This window comes from Carassius auratus, unplaced genomic scaffold, assembly GCF_003368295.1.
Source record: "Carassius auratus strain Wakin unplaced genomic scaffold, ASM336829v1 scaf_tig00215431, whole genome shotgun sequence".
NCBI lineage: Eukaryota > Metazoa > Chordata > Actinopteri > Cypriniformes > Cyprinidae > Carassius > Carassius auratus.
Window position 1 is genome coordinate 35,956 of NW_020528086.1, and position 16,319 is coordinate 52,274.

Genomic DNA, 16,319 nt, shown 5'->3' on the forward strand with positions numbered 1-16,319 from the left:
ATATTGGCCTGCAGATCTGTTCAGGCCAGGACTCTTATCACACATGTGAAGTTTGGGGAAGATCGGACATTTTATGCCTGAGTTATAACATCTTTTATTCTCATGGCGAGACATCGAACTTCGTCGCGGCGCCATGAACAAGCCATTTAACGAAAACTCAAGATCTTCACAACTGAACATCGCACAGGCCTTTAGATTAGACTGACCACAAAAAAGACATTGATGTCATAAAATTTCTAGGAGTAGTTCGTCGCAGCGTAAAATATGTCACTTCCTGTTGCCAATAGGTGGCGCTATGAATATAACTGAATATGGGCATGTCAATCTGTTCAGCTTCGGAGTCTCATCCAACATGTGAAGTTTGGGGCAGATTGGTCATTGTATGTCTGAGTTATAGCAACTTCATTTTTCATGGCGAATCATCGAAATTCGCCAGGCCGCCACGGACACGCCCTTCAACGAAAACTCAAGATCTTCGCAATTTAACATCGCAAAGGCCTTTAGATTAGGCATACCAAATTTGGTGATGATTTGAAGAACTCTCTAGGAGGAGTTCGTTAAAATACAACACATGGAAATGACCAAAATTACACAAAATTTGCTCATAATATTAAAAATAACCGACTTCCTGTTGGGTTTAGAATTTCACTCCAAGAGTCTTTTTTGTAGGTATTGGTGTGTTACATATGTGTGCCAATTTTCGTGCATGTACGTGAAACATAGCTGGAAGGCTGTTGATTTTCTTGGTATAGGTGGCGCTGTCGAGCCATTTTGCCACACCCTCTTCTGAATCCTATATCAGATGAAAATTTTCACCAGGTTTGACGCGTGTGCAAAGTTTCATGACTTTTTGAGCATGTTAAAGCCCTCAAAAATGCGATTCATTCGGGAGAAGAAGAAGAAGAATAATAATAAATATAGCTGCAAGCAGCGATGTCGGGCTCAAGCCATCAGTGCAACCCCACCCCGGTGGCATCAGGATAACTGTGCCCAGCGGGCATAAGCATTTACAGTAACCCTCTGACAATCAGTTTTAAGGGATGCGGCAGTTAAAGGGTTAATCCGACCAATCTAGACTTTGAAATCACATACACAGAACAATATATATAACTTTAGTAACACTTTATTTTAATATTTATAAAAAATGTATAAGGTGTGCATTGTAGCTGACACCTATATGAACACATTACAATCGCTTTGTGACTGCAAGTCTTTCTTCTCAAATGCTATTGAGCTTCAAATTTGCATTTGAGCCCATGTGAAAAAGTAGCATAATTTACATATGACTTACAGTTTGTTGTAATAAATATCAAACATTCAATTTAATTGTGCATTATAGCTGTCACCTAGATGAACAATTACAGTTGTTTTTATGACTGTAAGTCATTCTCTTCAAATGCTACTGACGTTAGAAAAGTGTATAACAATATCACATGTAACTTTAGAGACCGGCCCTAAATTTGAGACTCTAGAAAGTCCAATGTCAAGACAACTTTATGCCTGTTTTATTTTCTTTAGTTTTCTTTTCTCTGTGCCGGATTGCTGATGTCCTATACCCAGGCATAGATGTCCATCCATCAATTACGAACATTCAGCCGCAAACATGAGGTGTGAGCGGTCGCGAGCGCGGATGGGAGAATGGCGCATGTTTTTTTTTTGTTTTTTTGAGCAACTGGGATGGTGCCCCCTCTGGGAGTTGGTGCCCTACGAAGACTGCATACTATGTTATACTGCATAATGTTAACAAATTAGACATTATTTTACAGTGTTACCAAATCCTTAAATAATGTATTAGTGTTTTGTAATGATTTTAATGACCTATAAGCATTTGTGAAATAGTTTTGCTTGCATTGCAGCTTTATCTGTCAGTTGAAGAGTTTTACTGTTACATCCATGAGATTAATAAATGTCATGTCACGTCACAGGTTGTCATAGGTCAGTATCAAATGAGTTTGAAATTATTATTTGCAGCACAAATTAGGGTTCTTAGGATGTTTTTAAATCCCTAAAACTGTCAGAAAAGGATAAGGCCTAAGAGATTTCTTAACCTGTAATGTAAGGAAAAAACACCACCATTAGCAACAACAAAAACAATAACAATTTAAAATACAATTTTTTTTTTCCTGATTATTAAAGGGATGATTAGGTCTCTCTCTCTCTCTCTCTGCCAGACAGCCCCTCCCTACAGTCCACACACACTGTCACAGTCACCAACCCCCTCACACTCCCCCTCCCTCTCCCCCTCCCTTCCCTCACACAGACAGGGTGGCCAGAGTGAGATCATGTCAGTTGAGAAGTCTGACAGTTTTTTAATTTTCTTTTATCCATACAGTGTTGTAAAGTCGTGAAACTATGCATATTTCCTCAGAATGATTTGATCTTTGTATAAAAAAATGCTTTGAAGTGTTTGGAAGCTGCAATTTAAACATACAAGACAATTAATGTTTCCCTTTTTACTGTCATTTCAAAAATTCACCACGACAAAACCGTTCAAGCTAACCAAAATCCGTTCGCAATTTAAGTTCCTCAATGGTTTTTCTTCATGTAGACAAAGTTTGGTGTGTATAGTGTACTTCCCCTGTGAGGAGTATGCATTAATTCACAACTGTAAAATCTCAAAAATACACATTCAAATCAAAATAGCCGACTTCCTGTTGATCGTAGCTTATGACTGTGAATTAGAAAGTTGTCCGTCTTGATTAGAACAATTTATGTACCAAGTTTTGTGTCTGTAGCTAAAACTAACCCCCCCACTTTTGACAAAAGGTGGCGCTATAGCGTGCCTCCTTCACGCCCTTTTAAAAGCTTTTGCCATTGTCTAGCTATCAATAATACCGATATGTATTTTGAGTTTCATGTAAGTCTGAGCTTGTTGTCTGCCTCAAACTCACCATAACAGAACATTCAAGTTTGACACGTTGCCATGGCAACGCCATATTAGATATCAATATCCCCACAACAGATTTACACCGGCCGTGTTTTGTCATTATTCTGATGAAGTTTTAAGGAAATCGAGTAAAAATAAGATGCTAAATTCAAAACATTTTGAAAATGACTCACTTCCTGCTGCCAGTTGGTGGCGCTATAACGTTGACTCTTAATAGTCACATATATACGATCGGTATCATACAACGAACAAACCAATGAAGTTTGATCAAATTCAGGAAATGTATGTGGACGTTATTAGACATTTCCTGTTTCTCATTTCTCGCCATAATTTCAACGCCTCACCACGGGCAAACCGTTCGAGATATCAAAAATCCCCTCGCAATTTTTCATCCCCAATGTCTTGAGATCATGTTCACCGAGTTTCGTGACGAACGGGTTGAAAACCTCAGAGGAGTATTTCAAATTCCAGAGCATGCTTTTTTTAAACAGCCCTGAATAGTTGACTTCCTGTTGGGCGGAGCCTAAGACATAAAGTGTGAAAGTTGTTCGGCTTAATGAGATCTATAAGTGTACCGAGTTTCATATAAATACATGCAAGTGTGTGTGAGCTATGGTTCAAGATTTCTGAAGGTGTTCCAGGGGGCGCTGTAGAGTCCCTGTGCCAAGCCCGGGTCCCAGCCTCTGCAGCATCCTGATGGCCGCAGATTCCAATGTGTGTGCCAATTTTTAAGAGTTTTTGAGCATGTTAAGGCCCCTAAAAACCCCCGGAAGGTTTAATAAAAAATAAAAAAAAAATAATAAGAAGAAATATAGCTGCAAGCAGCGATGGCGGGCTCAAGCCGTCAGTGCAACACCACCCCGGTGGCATCGGGAAAACTGTGCCCAGCGGGCATAAGCATTTACAGTAACCCTCTGGCAATCAAATTTTAAGGGATATGGCAGTTAAAGGGTTAATCCGACCCGTCTAGACTTTGAAATCACATACACAGAACAATATATATAACTTTAGTAACACTTTATTTTAATATATATAAAAAATGTATAAGTTGTGCATCGTAGGTGACACCTAAATGAACACATTACAATTGGTTTATGACTGCAAGTCTTTTTCCTCAAATGCTATTGAGCTTCAAATTTGCTTTTGAGCCCATGTGAAAAAGTAGCATAATGTACATATGACTTACAGTTTGTTTTAATAAATATGAAACATTCAATTTAATGGTGCATTATAGCTGTCACCTAGATGAACAATTACAGTTGTTTTTATGACTGTAAGTCATTCTCTTCAAATGCTACTGACGTTAGAAAAGTGTATAACAATATCACATGTAACTTTAGAGACGGTCCCTAAATTTGAGACTCTCGAATGTCCAATGTCAAGCCAACTTTATGCCTGTTTTTGTTTTGTTTTTTACTTTATTTTTCTTTTCTCTGTGCCGGATTGCTGATGTCTTTTACCCTGGCATAGATGTCCATCCATCAATTACGAACATTCATCCGCAAATGTCCGAGCGGTCGCAAGCGCGGATGGGAGAATGGCGCATGTTTTATTTTTTTTGAGCTACTGGGATGGTGCCCCCTCTGGGAGTTGGTGCCCTACGAAGACTGCGTATTCTGCATATAGGGAGCGGCGGTACTATCTGGAAGATATATTCCTCAAACCGTTGTACAAGAGGAGGTGATGCTAGTACTTCAAGAATCTCTCAAAACCTATCTGTTCATAAAGCCTATATATAAAGTCTTAATTTAGTATTCCACAATATGTTGTGCTATTCTAATATTATTGTGGTTTTTTATTGACATTGTTATTTGCTGTTATTTTTTGTTTTAATATTGTTACTGTTGTTACTTGTTGTACGGTGACCTTGAGTGGTTTGAAAGGTGCCTTAAATAAAATGCATTATTATTATTATTATTATTATTATTATTATTATTATTATTATTATTATTATTATTAACCTTTACACTTGATAAAAAATTTTTATATAAACTTATGCAATTGTATGTATATATATATATATATATATATATATATATATATATATAGTGTACAGTTTTCTTTTATTGCATCTTGAAATAAATGTTTCTGAGTTCTGTGTTTGTTTATTTATTTATTTTTTATTTTTTTATTTTTTTTAGGAAGATTACAGCCTTTAATCTCCTCAAAATAAATGTGCATATAAACCATGAACAATTTAATTATAGCTGTATTTATAAAATGCTTACTAATGACTATTAATTTTGGGAGTAGGCTAGCAACAGTTGATGTTGAGGCCTAAGATATTTCTTAAGCTGTAATGATGAAAAAACAACAACAACACCAAATTGCTTTTTTTTCTGCTGGTGATTAAAGAGATGATTAAGTCTCCCTCCCTCTCTCTCTCTCTCTCTCTCTCTCTCTCTCTCTGACACCAAGCCCATCCCCTCTCCCACACATTCACACAAACTCAGCACACACACTTAACACACACACACTTAACACACAAACACACACACACACACACACACATTACCCAGAGGGACAGTGACATCAGATGTATGGTAGTTTTTTTTAATTTTCTAGTGTTGTATAGTGTTGTAATAGTGTTGTATAGTCATGAAACTATGCATATTTCCTCAGCATGACTTGTCTTCTATGTGTACATTTTGTTGAAGTGTTTAGAAGCTGCACTTAAAAAAATAAAAGACATTTACTGGTTCCTTTTTTACTGTTATTTCAAAAAATCACCACGACAAAACCATTCAAGGTATCCAAAATTCATTCGCACCTGTTCTGTAAGATAAATTCTTTAAACAGTGGTAAAAGAGGATGTGGTGCTGATCCTTCAAGAGTCACTCCAAACTTATCTGTCCATAAAGCCTATAAATAATTATTCTTAATACACAGTATTTCACAATACTTCAGCATATTATTCTAATTAAGTGAGGGTCATTTTATCAGTAAAATACATATTCTTTTTCTTTGAAAGATTTCTATAAATGATTTAAATCATACTTTTTTCTACAATAATTATTTAAAAGTAATCATATAGCGCCATCTGGTGGCCATTATTGGTACTAAGAATTGCAAGCTTGATTTATATGTTATGATAGTTTTAATTTTATGCTGGCTCTTGAAAATGATAAAGCTATGAAACTTACTGTGCTTCTTTCAAATGATGAATTCTACGTATATAAAAAATTATGAAGAGTTGGAATGAAGAATGTTAAAGATATCGTAAAATAACTATTGTATTTTTTTATGTTACTTTAATAAATCGGTATGGCCACACCATTTAAGGTATCCTAAACCCATTCGCAATTTAACATCTTCAGTATATTGGCATCATGTTGAAAAAGTTTGGTGTGAACTACTTATGTCTTCTCGGAGGAGTATGAATTCATTTTTACATGCTGATTTTATCATAAATCCACAATAACATTTCTGAGTTCTTTATCAATCTGTGTTGTTGTTTGTTTATTTTTTATTTTTTTATTTTTTCATAGGAAGATAACTGACCCTTTACTCTCCTTTTTAATAAATGTGCTTATAAACCAAGAACAAGCTATTTATAGCTGTATTTATAAACTGCTTACTACTGACTATTAATATTGGGACAAGGCTTTATAAAGCATAAACTGACTATTTACTAATGAGTGCAGTTATTATAAAGTGTTACCAATGCATTTACTTATGTTAACAAATTAGACATTATTTTACAGTGTTATTAAATCCTTTAATGACTTATAAGCATTTGTGAAAGAAGCTTAGTCTTGATCTGTGAACTGAACAGTTTTACTGTTACATCGATGAGATTTTAAAAATGTAGATACATGTCATGTCACAGGATGGAATAGGTCAGTATCAAATGAGTTGAAATTATTATTTGCAGCACAAATAAGTATTTTTAGAATTTTGTTTTTAATTCCTGAAACTGTCAGAAAAGGATAAAGCCTAAGAGATTTCTTAAGCTGTAATGAAAACAGCAATGTTAGCAACAGCAACAAAAAATAACAATTTAAAATACATTTTTTTACTGGTGATTAAAGAGATGATTAAGTCTCTCTCTCTCTCTTTCTCTCTCTCATTGTGTCTGCCACTCAGCTCATGCCCATCCCCCACTCACACACACACACTCACACACACACATGCACTCAGTCAGCACACATACATTGCTCAAACAGAGGGACAGAGTGAGTTGAGATGTCTGACAGTTTTTTAATTTTCTTTTAATCATACAGTGTTGTAAAGTCATGAAACTATGCATATGTCCTCAGAATGATTTGATCTCTGTATGAAATTTTTTTTAAGTGTTTGGAAGCTGCAATTTAAACATACAAGACAATTAATGATTCCCTTTTTACTGTCATTTCAAAAAAATCACCACGACAAAACGGTTCAAGCTAACCAAAATCCGTTCGCAATTTAAGTTCCTCATTGTTTTTTCAACATGTAGACAAAGTTTGGTGAGTATAGTGAACATTTCCTCTGAGGAGAATGCATTAAATCAGAGCTCAATTTAAATATTCAAATCAAAATAGCAGACTTCCTGTTGGTTGTAGCTGATGACTGTGAATTAGAAAGTTGTCCGTCTTGATAAGAACAATTTATGTACCAAGTTTGGTGTCTGTAGCTAAAACTAAACCCCCCACTTTTGACAAAAGGTGGCGCTATAGCGTGCCTCCTTCACGCCCTTTTAAAAGCTTTTGCCATTGTCTAGCTATCACTAATACTGATATGTGTTTTGAGTTTCATGTAAATCTGAGGTTGTTGTCTGCCTCAAACTCATCATAACAGAACATTCAAGTTTGACACGTTGCCATGGCAACGCCATATTAGATATTAATATCCCCACAACAGATTTACATCGGCCGTGTTTTGTCATTATTCTGATGAAGTTTTAAGTAAATCGAGTAAAAATAAGATGCTGAATTCAAAACATTTTGAAAATAACTCACTTCCTGCTGCCAGTTGGTGGCGCTATAACGTTGACTCTTAATAGTCACATATATACGATCAGTATCATACAACGAACAAACCAATGAAGTTTGATCAAATTCAGGAAATGTATGTGGATGTTATTAGACATTTCCTGTTTCTCATTTCTCGCCATAATTTCCACGCCTCGCTACGGGCAAACCGTTCGAGATATCAAAAATCCCCTCGCAATTTTTCATCCCCAATGCCTTGAGATCATGTTCACAGAGTTTTGTGGCGAACGGGTTGAAAACCTCAGAGGAGTATTTAAAATTCCAGAGCATGCTTTTTTTAAACAGCCCTGAATAGCTGACTTCCTGTTGGGCGGAGCCTATGACATAAAGTGTGAAAGTTGTTCGGCTCAATGAGATCTATAAGTGTACCAAGTTTCATATAAATACATGCAAGCGTGTGTGAGCTATGGTTCAAGATTTCTGAAGGTGTTCCAGGGGGCGCTGTAGAGCCCCTGTGCCACGCCCGGGTCCCAGTCTCTGTGGCGTCCTGATGGCCGCAGATTCCAATGTGTGTGCCAATTTTCAAGAGTTTTTGAGCATGTTAAGGCCTCCAAAAACCCCCGGAAGGTTTAATAAAAAATAAAAAAAATAATAAGAAGAATATAGCTGCAAGCAGCGATGTCGGGCTCAAGCCATCAGTGCAACGCCACCCTGGTGGCATCGGGAAAACTGTGCCCAGCGGGCATAAGCATTTACAGTAACCCTCTGACAATCAAGTTTTAAGGGATGTGGCAGTTAAAGGGTTAATCCGACCAATCTAGACTTTGAAATCACATACACAGAACAATATATATAACTTTAGTAACACTTTATTTTAAAATGTATAAAAAATGTATAAGGTGTGCATTGTAGCTGACACCTATATGAACACATTACAATTGTTTTGTGACTACAAGTCTTTCTTCTCAAATGCTATTGAGTGGTCGCGAACGCGGATGGGAGAATGGCGCATATTTTTTTTTTTTTTTTTGAGCAACTGGTGCCCCCTCTGGGAGTTGGTGCTCTACGAAGACTGCATACTCTGCATATAGGGAGCGGCGGTACTATCTGGAAGATATATTCCTCAAACCATCGTACAAGTGAAGGTGATGCTAGTCCTTCAAGAATCGCTCAAAACCTTTTCAAGTGTACAGTTTCCTTTTATTGCATCTTGAAATAAATATTTCTGAATTCTGAATCAAACTGGGTTGTGTTTATTGATTTATTTTATAAGACAACTGAAACTTTAATCTCCTTTGTAATATATGTGCTTTTAAACCAAGAACAATGTAATTAGAGATGTATTCCTGCTTAATAATGACTATTATTAAGGGAAAAGGCTTTATAATCATGAACTATTTACTAATGCTTAGCTAATGAGTGCAGTTATTATAAAGTGTTACCAATGCATTTACTAATGTTAACAAATTAGACATTATTATACAGTGTTACCAAACCCTTTAATAATTTATTAGTGTTTTGTAATGATTTTAATGACCTATAAGCATTTGTGAAATAGTTTTGCTTGCATTGCAGCTTAATCTGTCAGTTGAAGAGTTTTACTGTTACATCCATGAGATTAATAAATGTCATGTCACAGGTTGTCATAGGTCAGTATCAAATGAGTTTGAAATTATTATTTGCAGCACAAATAAGGATTCTTAGGATGTTTTTAAATCCCTAAAACTATCAGAAAAGGATAAGGCCTAAGAGATTTCTTAACCTGTAATGAAAGGAAAAAAACACCACCATTAGCAACAACAAAAACAATAACAATTTAAAATATAGATTTTTTTTCCTGATTATTAAAGGAATGATTAGGTCTCTCTCTCTCTCTCTCTCTCTCTCTCTCTCTCTCTGCCAGACAGCCCCTCCCTACAATCCACACACACTGTCAGTCACCAAAGATTCACAGTCACCAACCCCCTCACACTCACACTCTCCCTCCCTCTCCCCCTCCCTTTCCTCACACAGACGGAGTGGCCAGAGTGAGATCATGTCAGTTGAGAAGTCTGACAGTTTTTTCTTTTCTTTTATCCATACAGTGTTGTAAAGTCATGAAACTATGCATATTTCCTCATAATGATTTGATCTCTGAAAACATGCCTTGAAGTGTTTGGAAGCTGCAATTTAGACATACAATACAATTAATGTTTCCCTTCTTACTGTCATTTCAAAAAATCACCACGTCAAAACCGTTCAAGCTAACCAAAATCCGTTCGCAATTTAAGTTCCTCGATGTTGTTTCTTCATGTAGTCAAAGTTTGGTGTGTATAGTGTACTTCCCATGTGAGGAGTATGCATTAATTCACAACTGTAAAATCTCAAAAATACACATTCAAATCAAAATAGCTGACTTCCTGTTGATCGTAGCTTATGACTGTGAATTAGAAAGTTGTCCGTCTTGATAAGAACAATTTAAGTACCGAGTTTGGTGTCTGTAGCTAAAACTAAATAAAATGCATTATTATTATTATTAGCTGTACACTTGCTAAACATTTTTAAATATAAACTTATGCAATTGTGTGTGTGTGTATATATATATATATATATATATATATATATATATATATATATATATAAATTCAAGTGTACAGTTTTCTTTTATTGCATCTTGAAATAAATATTTATGAGTTCTGTGTTTGTTTATTTTATTTATTTTATTTTTTATTTTACATTTTTTTTAGGGAGATTACAGCCTTTAATCTCCTCAAAATAAATGTGCATATAAACCATGAACAATTTAATTATAGCTGTATTTATAAAATGCTTACTAAAATATTAATTTTGGGAGAAGGCTATATAAAGCATGAACTGACTATTTACTAATGCTTAGCTAAGAATTGCAGCTATTATGAAGTGTTACCAATGCATTTACTAATGTTAACAATTGAGACATTATTTTAAAGTGTTACCAAATCCTTAAATAATTTAAAAGTGTTTTGTTATGATTTCATTAACCTATAAGCATTTGTGAAATAGTTCTGCTTGCATTAAAGCTTAGTCTTCATCTGTGAGCTGAACAGTTTTACTGTTACATCCTTGAGATTATGTAAATTCAAATAAATGTCATGTCACAGGGTGACAGAGGTCAGTATCAAATGAGTTTGAAATTATTATTTGCAGCACAAATAAGGTTTTTTTAGGATTTTTTTTAATCCCTGAAACTGTCAGAAAAGGATAAGGCCTAAGATATTTCTTAAGATGTAATGATAACAGCACAATTAGCAACAACAACAAAAAAATAACTATTTAAAATACAGTTTTTTTTCTGGTGATTAAAGAGATGTTTAAGTCTCTCTCTCTCTCTCTCTCTCTCTGTCTGTCTGCCACTCAGCTCACACCCCTCCCCCACTCACACTCACACACACACACAGAGTCAGCACACAGAGTGACAGAGTGAGATCAGATGTCTGACAGTTTTTTAATTTTCTTTTAATCATACAGTGCTGTAAAGTCATGAAACTATGCATATTTCCTCAGAATCACTGGTTTTCTAAATGAAAAATGTTTTTTAAAGGTTTGGAAGCTGCAATTTAAAAATAGAAGACGATTAATGTTTCACTTTTTACTGTCATTTCAAAAAATCACCACGACAAAACCGTTCAAGCTAACCAAAATCTGTTCGCAATTTCAGTTCCTCGATGTTTTTTCTTCATGTAGACAAAGTTTTGTGTGTATAGTGTACTTCCCCTGTGAGGAGTATTCATTAATTTTACAACTGTAAAATCTCAAAAATACACATTCAAATCAAAATAGCCGACTTCCTGTTGATCGTAGCTTATGACTGTGAATTAGAAAGTTGTCCGTCTTGATAAGAACAATTTATGTACCAAGTTTGGTGTCTGTAGCTAAAACGAACCCCCCCACTTTTGACAAAAGGTGGCGCTATAGAGTGCCTCTTCCACGCCCTTTTCAAAGCTTTTGCCATGGTTTAGCTATCTTTAATACTGATATCTGTTTCGAGTTTCATGTAAATCTGAGCTTGTTGTCTGCCTAAAAATCACCAGAACAGAACATTCAAGTTTGACACGTTGCCATGGCAACACTATATTAGATATCAATATCCCCACAACAGATTTTCTTCGGCCGTGTTTTGTCATTATTCTGATGAAGTTTGAAGCAAATCAAGTAAAAATAAGATGCTGAATTCAAAGCGTTTTGAAAATGATTCACTTCCTGCTGCCAGTTGGTGGCGCTATAACTTTGACTCCTAATAGTCACATATATACGATCGGTATCATACAACGAACAAACAAATTAAGTTTGATCAAATTCAGGAAATGTATGTGAATGTTATTAGACATTTCCTGTTTCTCATTTCTCGCCATAATTTCAACGCCTCGCCACGGGCAAACCGTTCGAGATATCAAAAATCTCTTCGCAATTTAGCATCCCCAATGTCTTGAGATCGTGTTCACCGAGTTTTGTGGTGAACGGGTGGAGTTCCTCAGAGGAGTATATCAAATTCCAGAGCATGTGTTTTTCATGAAACCCTAAATAGCCAACTTCCTGTTGGGCGGAGCTTATGACATGCAGTGTGAAAGTTGTTTGGTTTGATGAGTTATATATATGTACCAAGTTTCATATGTATACGTGCAAGTATGCATGATATATGGCCCTCAGTACTACAGGGGGCGCTGTAGAGCCCCTGTGCCACGCCCGTGTATCATACTCTGCCCGGCCCTAATGGCCGCAGGTTCCAAGGTGTGTGCCAATTTTCAAGAGTTTTTGAGTATGTTAAGGACCCCAAAAGCCCCCGAAACCTTGGAAAAAAATTAGAAGAATAAAGAAAAAAAAAAAAAAAAAAAAAAATAATCCTAAGGAAAACAATAGGGCTCTCGCCCTCCAGGCTTGAGCCCTAAAGAAGAATAATCCTTAGAAGAACAATAGGGCTCTTCGCCCCTTCGGGCTTGAGCCCTAATAATCCTTAGAAGAACAATAGGGCTCTTCGCCCCTTCGGGCTTGAGCCCTAAATATAGCTGCAAGCAGCGATGTCGGGCTCAAGCCATCAGTGCAACGCCACCCTGGTGGCATCGGGAAAACTGTGCCCAGCGGGCATAAGCATTTACAGTAACCCTCTGACAATCAAGTTTTAAGGGATGTGGCAGTTAAAGGGTTAATCCGACCAATCTAGACTTTGAAATCACATACACAGAACAATATATATAACTTTAGTAACACTTTATTTTAAAATGTATAAAAAATGTATAAGGTGTGCATTGTAGCTGACACCTATATGAACACATTACAATTGTTTTGTGACTACAAGTCTTTCTTCTCAAATGCTATTGAGTGGTCGCGAACGCGGATGGGAGAATGGCGCATATTTGTTTTGTTTTTTTTGAGCAACTGGTGCCCCCTCTGGGAGTTGGTGCTCTACGAAGACTGCATACTCTGCATATAGGGAGCGGCGGTACTATCTGGAAGATATATTCCTCAAACCATCGTACAAGTGAAGGTGATGCTAGTCCTTCAAGAATCGCTCAAAACCTTTTCAAGTGTACAGTTTCCTTTTATTGCATCTTGAAATAAATATTTCTGAATTCTGAATCAAACTGGGTTGTGTTTATTGATTTATTTTATAAGACAACTGAAACTTTAATCTCCTTTGTAATATATGTGCTTTTAAACCAAGAACAATGTAATTAGAGATGTATTCCTGCTTAATAATGACTATTATTAAGGGAAAAGGCTTTATAATCATGAACTATTTACTAATGCTTAGCTAATGAGTGCAGTTATTATAAAGTGTTACCAATGCATTTACTAATGTTAACAAATTAGACATTATTATACAGTGTTACCAAACCCTTTAATAATTTATTAGTGTTTTGTAATGATTTTAATGACCTATAAGCATTTGTGAAATAGTTTTGCTTGCATTGCAGCTTAATCTGTCAGTTGAAGAGTTTTACTGTTACATCAATGAGATTAATAAATGTCATGTCACGTCACAGGTTGTCATAGGTCAGTATCAAATGAGTTTGAAATTATTATTTGCAGCACAAATTAGGGTTCTTAGGATGTTTTTAAATCCCTAAAACTGTCAGAAAAGGATAAGGCCTAAGAGATTTCTTAACCTGTAATGAAAGGAAAAAACACCACCATTAGCAACAACAAAAACAATAACAATTTAAAATACAGATTTTTTTTTCCTGATTATTAAAGGGATGATTAGGTCTCTCTCTCTCTCTCTCTGCCAGACAGCCCCTCCCTACAGTCCACACACACTGTCACAGTCACCAACCCCCTCACACTCCCCCTCCCTCTCCCCCTCCCTTCCCTCACACAGACAGGGTGGCCAGAGTGAGATCATGTAAGTTGAGAAGTCTGACAGTTTTTTAATTTTCTTTTATCCATGCAGTGTTGTAAAGTCGTGAAACTATGCATATTTCCTCAGAATGATTTGATCTTTGTATGAAAAAATGCTTTGAAGTGTTTGGAAGCTGCAATTTAAACATACAAGACAATTAATGTTTCCCTTTTTACTGTCATTTCAAAAATTCACCACGACAAAACCGTTCAAGCTAACCAAAATCCGTTCGCAATTTAAGTTCCTCAATGGTTTTTCTTAATGTAGACAAAGTTTGGTGTGTATAGTGTACTTCCCCTGGGAGGAGTATGCATTAATTCACAAAAGAAAATTCCCAAAAATCAATATTCAAGTCAAAATAGCCAACTTCCTGTTGGTCGTAGCTTATGACTGCGAATTAGAAAGTTGTCTGTCTTGATAAGAACAATTTATGTACCAAGTTTGGTGTCTGTAGCTAAAACTAATCCCCCCACTTTTGACAAAAGGTGGCGCTATAGAGTGCCTCTTCCACGCCCTTTTAAAAGCTTTTGCCATGGTCTAGCTATCTTTAATACTGATATCTGTTTCGAGTTTCATGTAAATCTGAGCTAGTTATCTGCCTCAAAATCACCAGAACAGAACATTCAAGTTTGACACGTTGCCATGGCAACACTATATTAGATATAAATATCCCCACGACAGATTGTCTTCGGCCGTGTTTTGTCATTATTCTGATGAAATTTGAAGCAAATCAAGTAAAAATAAGATGCTGAATTCAAAGCGTTCTGAAAATGATTCACTTCCTGCTGCCAGTTGGTGGCGCTATAACTTTGACTTGCAAAAAAAAAAAAATTGCAAAATAATTAGGAATTAATGTGAAGATTAATTTTTAGTCAATTCTGCAAGACAGACTTTCAGGAAAGGAGGTGGAATAAAAATGAGCTCCTAAATCTTAATCCCGGATTCTGGAAGATATATTCCTCAAACCATCGGACAAGAGGAGGTGGTGCTGGTCCTTCACGAGTCACTCTAATCTGTTAATTAAGCCTATATATAAAGTCTTAATATATAGTATTTCACAATACTTCATAGTATTCTAATTAAATAATTTTTTGGAATCTTAGATCTCTCAGAACCTGGCACATTGTAATTCTGAGACTCCAGGAAAGTGGCAGTTCTGTAAAATGTTGGCGCTGGAGACTAAATGCTCCCTGATAGTTTCACACCTAATTCACTTAACACACACACAAACACACACACACACACACACACACACACATTAACCACAGTTACAGAGGGACAGAGTGACATCAGATGTATGATAGTTTTTTAATTTTCTATCATCCATATAATGTTGTATAGTCATGGAACTATGCATATTTCCTCAGAATGACTTGTCTGCTATGTGTACATTTTTTTGAAGTGTTTAGAAGCTGCACTTTAAAAAAATAAAAGACATTTACTGGTTACTTTTTTACTGTTATTTCAAAAAATCACCACGCAAAATCATTCAAGCTATCCAAAATTCATTCACACCTGTTCTGTAAGATAAATTCTTTAAACAGTGGTAAAAGAGGATGTGGTGCTGAACCTTCAAGAGTCACTCAAAACGTATCTGTCCATAAAGCTTATAAAGAATTATTCTTAATATACAGTTCACAATACTTCAGCTTGTTATTCTAATTAAGTGAGGGTCATTTTATCAGTAAAATACATAAAATACATATTATTTTTCTTTGAAAGATTTCTATAAATGATTTAAATCATACTTGTTTTACAATAATTATTTAAAAGTAATCCTATAGCTCCATCTGCTGGTCATTATTGGAACTAAGAATTGCAAGCTTGATTTATAAGTTATGATAGTTTTAATTTTATGCTGGCTCTTGAAAATGATAAAGCTATGAAACTTACTGTGCTTCCTTCAAATGATGACTTCTACGTATATAAAAAAATTATGAAGAGTTGGAATGAAAAATTTTAAAGATATAATAAAATAACGATTGTATTTTTTATGTTACTTTAATAAATCGCTATGGCCACACCATTTAAGCTATCCTAAACCCATTCGCAATTTAACATCTTCAGTATATTAGCTTCATGTTAAAAAAGTTTGCTGTGAACTTGTGTCTTCTTGGAGGAGTATGAATTCATTTACAGGCTGATTTTATCATAAATCCACAAT